The sequence below is a fragment of the Corvus moneduloides genome, chromosome 1 (assembly GCF_009650955.1).
Source record: "Corvus moneduloides isolate bCorMon1 chromosome 1, bCorMon1.pri, whole genome shotgun sequence".
In the NCBI taxonomy this organism is placed as follows: Eukaryota; Metazoa; Chordata; class Aves; order Passeriformes; family Corvidae; genus Corvus; species Corvus moneduloides.
In genome coordinates, this window is record NC_045476.1 from 20489881 (window position 1) to 20495606 (window position 5726).

Consider the following 5726-nt stretch of genomic DNA (forward strand, 5'->3'; position numbering starts at 1 on the left):
GATAGTTGGTGGGCTGATTTGTCTGCAGTGTCTGCAGCTCTGATCTCTCCAGCAATGCAAGCAAAGCAGAACATGATGCTAAAATCACCTTTGTTACAGCTTTTGGCAGTTACCAGTGACTATGCAATGAACTAAAGTAATTTAGAACTGTAGAGTTTTAGAAAAAGCAGGTCTTAAAATAATAAAAAAGTCATCAGACCTTTGTGCTGCTGCCTAAGCCTCCTTGGCCCTGAGTCAGGACAGAGCTGAGCTTTGCCAGGCCTGTGCAGAACCAGCCCTGCCACAGCAGCTTCTCTGATCTACCTACTCCCTGCCTTACACTACAGCCTTTCTGCCAACAGCACTGGGATTTGTAATGCTATGAAGGTTTGTGTATGCATTCAAACTTGTAATTTGTTTAACCTGCTCATGAAAACAAGAGGAAGACAACTTTGTTCCAAATGACCGCTAGTTCCTACTAGGATATCACCAGTAAAAACAAGGCTTGCTGTTAATAAGATGTGTTGCTATGTCCTTTTGAAAAGCAGCAGTCACTCTGTGACTCAGGGGCTTTAGATCCAACATTACTGGGATACATGCTGTGAAAAGTGGTAATTGCCACTGGGAGTGATGCATGCTGCAAGGGAGAGGGAAGAGGCATTGGGATCAGAGGACAATGACAGGTTGGCAAAAGGATGGGGAGAAGGGGCTGAGACGGTGTTGTGGTTTAACACCAGCCAGCAGCTAAGTACCACAGAGCCATTCACTCACTCCCCCACCAGCAGGATGTGGGAGAGAATCGGAAGAGTAAAAGTGAGAAAACTCGTGGGTTGAGATAAAGACAGTTTTATATGAAAAGCAGAAGCCATACATGCAAGCAAAGCAAAACAGGGAATTAATTCACTGTTTCCCATGGGCAGGCAGGTGTGTTCAGCCATCTCCAGGAGATCAGGGCCCCATCACATGTAATGGTGACTTGGGAAAACAAACACCACCACTCCAAACATCCTCCCCTTCATCCTTCTTCCCCCCACTTTATATACTAAGCATGACATTCTATAATATAGAATATTCCTGTGGTCAGTTGGGGTCACCTGTCCTGGCTGTGTCTCCTCCCAGCTTTCCAAGCACCCCCAGCCCCCTCCCTGGCATGGCAGTACAAGAAGTACAAAAGGCCTTGACGCTGTGCAAGCACTGCTCTCGAGTAACAAATATCTATTATCAACACTCTTTTCAGTACAAACCTAAAACACAGCTCCATATTAGTCACTGTGAAGAAAATTAACTCTACCCCAGCCAGAAGCAGTACAGACAGTAAGAGCAAAGTTAAAGGTAATGCAGCAGAGAGAGGTGGGAATACTGGTGGGACAGTGGCAGGCCTGCCTGGGACAGTGGGGAGTGAAAGTCACATTTTTCAAATAGCCAGAGAAAAAAAACAATTTTTGCATGTGCATTAGGGCTGCATTTTGACCTTAGAGTTGACACGTGACTTTGAGAACAGTCTAATTCCTCCTAAACCTTCAGGGGGGTAGGGAGGGCAGGGGGGGAACCACCCAAAAAAACCCCAACACCTCAACAGAACCAAGTTTGCATGTTTCACAGAAATATGACTGTAGAACATCCATTATTTTAAACCATCCTTCTGAGCTCAGCAGTTGTAGTGTAGGTGGGAGGTGACGATTCAGATCTTTGAGTTCCAAGAACTGGCAAAGCGGGCAAGTCATATTAGCTTGGGGCTGGAAAGCAGCTGTTATGTAATTCCCTCTCATCTCCACCAGAACTGCTGAGAAGTGGTTTATGTTATTTACAACTGCTATAACATTTTCCTGCTTGTAGTCACCATGGCTTCCTATTAAAAAGTAATTTGGTTATATATGGAAGTTTTAGATGTAATATAGTATCTTTAACTCTTTCCCGGGGCTACATTCTCCTCATACAATTATTGCAGCTTGATATTGCAAGATTGTTGCATGGCAGCTATGCACAGAGTAATACCTTCAAACCAGGTCTACAGAGTTAAATCCCTAAAAACTGACCTATGCTCCCAAGTGTTGACAATGAACCTTGTCAGTGTCCAGAACCCTGTCCATGCACCGGGGAGAGAGCAAAACAGCTCTGGGACTCAGGATCCTACGCACCTGCTTCAGAGACCTGCCTTTTCCTTCTACCTAAGGAGCACCATTCTGTGATGCTGCTGCCCCTGCTGAGCTCGACAGCATCTCTGCACAGCACTGTGTTCTGCAGAGCAAACATTCCCCAAAGGACTAGCACAATAATTTTCTTTCTTCATCTCACTGGGCAGCATAGAAGGAAGACTAGTCAAAAATGGTATTTCAAACATTGTACAGGTGATGATTGACCTTCCATACAGCTGTAGCTATTACATTCTCCCTTTCAAAGATTTTCTTTCAGGAATCTGTGTAAACAGACTCTGCATTTAATTCCTCATCAGCAATAACTAGAGGCAAGGGATGATCTTTCAGGAAGGTGACAAGGTTCAGGGTTTTGCTGGGATGAACTTGCCCAGCAGTGCAGCAGCAAAGAGCTCAAATAAGCTCCATTCTCAATTATTTTTCCCCCAAAGAAATTAAATCTGGAAATTTACAATAAAGCATATAAGAACAAGAAATGTCATATTTTTATAACATCCTACTCACATATTTCCCATTCAGAATTCCCTTACTATTTATCAAACTTAACCCAGCTATAAACACTTACTTTAAAAGCCTATAAAGGTGAAATTAATACTCCTTTACAAACATACTTTTCACAGCTCTGTGCTTGAATTACACCATAAAGGTTGTGCAATCAAATGAAAATTTCTAAAATATATTTTGGACTTGACTCCCAAGAAACAAGATCTCTCTTCATATTTAATCTCTAGGTGGGAAATGTGTTGCAAAAACATATAAAATGCATTTTTTATGCCAGTGAAACAAAGGCAAAGATGTAAGTGAGATATAAAACCCATGGGTCAGGCCAATGGGAAGCAGAGCTGTCTCACATGCTGCACTTTCATCTCAGAGACAGACACATCGCTTCCACTTTTGCTGGCACATTTTTGTTGGCCCTCTCTTCAGCGTGTTTAGCAAATGCATCAGCATGTACTCAATACAAGAAATACTTAACCAGAATAAGGCTTTCTAAAGAAGGCTTTCAGTCTGAAACTATTTTTTCCAAGTGTTAGTCCTTTTAGTAGTGAGAGACCAGAAATCCATTCCTAACCTTTTTGGTGTGTATACAAACATTTTTGTCTATTTATTTTATTGAATTTTTTTCTTTCTCATCCACAATCCCTACAGATATCTGTATGCAAAAAGAAATCGATATGCAAGGCCTGGACTTAAATGACTGCTTCCTAACGCTGTCCACGTCATTAATTGTTGTCTTCCCTGATGGGGGAAGACGTGTAGACTTTTGTCAGGAGAAAAAAGGAGGCGAATGGGACTTCATGCTTCTCAGTCTCCAGATAGGTGTTTATTAATTCTTATCTAAGGAGTACAAGCCACTGGCATGGCTTAGACACAGCACAGAGCAGAGAATGCAGCAAGAAGACAACTTATCAAGATTTCACAGCCTTTTTAAAGGTAAATTACCCAATGAAAACTTAAAATGCAAGATATTTTCACTTTTTTACCATGTCCAACAAGTTCCTAAATCACATAGACAGGAACTGCGGAATTCTGTATCCAATCATCCCAAACCACTGTTGCTGCAAAATATGGAGTTAGTGAAGAAGAAGAAGATTTTAACTACAACTTATCCTCCATTTTGAGGTTTTCTACTTCTATCTATTTACCATGCAATTAGACCTAAAAACTCTAAATTTTTCACCCTGTGATAATATCACATAGTATTCTATCACCTAATTCACACCATTGTAGATTCAAATTCTTCTCAGAGGCTAGGCAAATTTTCCCATGGGCAAAGGTCAAAAACAGTACTGTCCAGGGGGGTAAAACCTTTCAAAACAGGCAGAGAAATATTCTCTGCATTCTAGGTTCCCACAGTTTCCCTTAGGTAAAAAAAAAAAAAAAAAAAAAAAAAAAAAAAGGAAGTTACAATGTCCATGTCCCATGTCAAGGATTTCAGGTGTTTTTTTCTTGGTTTTAAGCAGTCATGGAACATTCCCTACCATAAGGTGCTACCCTCCTTTCCTTTCTAGCTTTAACACTGGAAACAATTCCCAGTATTTCCTCCCTATGCTATGGAAATAAACACTCAAAGTTTATGAGGGGAATAAGTACATAATGGTGATAGTAAACAGACTGAAATAAATATTCAAGCAGAAGATAAATCTGAATCCAGAACTGGATTTGGTAGAAAACCTGTGGCATCCCACTGAAAATTTCCATGTGACCAAATGTCTGTAGCATTTTTAGAGCTGTAAAATTCCTCAGTGGCTAGTTATAAACTCCTTGTGATATATTTATAGTTCATAGAAAAAATAAATAAATTTTAAAAGTAAGTATAACTGACTTGGCAGAGATTTGTACTTTTTTCTTTGAGAACTTCTGAGTGAACAAAGAGATAGAACTGATTCCATGTTCCAGTGGTGTACAATTTCTTTTTCCTCACACTTCATACTAGGCAGGAGTGATACAAGACACCAACGGGATATGCTGGAGCACAGGTTTCTCTACACAGACAGCACCTGCCTCTTGTCTGCCTCGTCTGTCAATATCAAGTGACCCAAAGAGAAATGATACAGCTGCAGGCTGGCAAGAGTATAATCCAGAGAGCAGAGATAAAGCTCAAAGGCTTGAGGAAGCACCAAAAGTCTTAGCAGAGATTAACTCAATCCCTTGACTGAAGTAGAGCATCTACTATTACCTACATGGTCTCCCAGGGCAGAAGCCTGGTTGGCAGAATGATTTCCTGTAGATATTAGAGCTGAGGCCACTGCCAAGGTTCATGTTATATAACCTGTCCCTGTGACGATGGCTCCTCACACACAGAGCCTATTCAGAGCAGCTTCCCTTGGGGTTTTGGTTGTAAAAGTTTACATTCTTTTGGGGTTTTGTTTGCCATTTTTGTCTGGATTTTTTTAAGTTTTGTTTGTTTGAAATTGTCACAATTTCAGTGTGACAATAAAGTGTTTTGAAGAACGTATGTACTACAGTATCTCGACAGCCCCCTTAGCAATAAAATGTTTGGTGAAGCTTTCCACAGTTACTATTTCTCTGCAAAAGCCTCTTTAATTTACCTAACAGAGCCCAGTGTTGTCTTATTTATCCATTTTGGAACATGTTTTTCTCTGGCCAGAGCTAGACAAGAGAAAGAATCTGATTACATAAATTCTATCAAATAGCTGAATTTTTAAACTGTTTGGTATAATTTCTAGCAATTTCAGATGTTACATAGCCTCTTCAGGGCAACCACTGTAAAACACTAACTAAAAATGGAAATCTACCAGGAATCACATTCACGTGAATGGTTCACATGAATTATCATGAGTACATCCAAAAGGACAGCTACCTAATTGACAAAACATCCATGAATATTTACTTCCTGATACGTAAGATAATGTGCATGAAAAAAAATTTTAAAACTAAAAGCAAAACAAATAAATGGAGATTAAGTTTTCAAATACCTATAAAGCATGTGCTGCTTTAATGCTGCTTCCCATCCAAGTCTCAGTGGGACTGCAGCTTTGCTGAGCCAAATGCTCTCCAGTATAACAGGTAGTTTTTTAGCCAACTGTTTATTCGTCACTTTTATGGGTATAAATCTGAAGTAAAAAAACT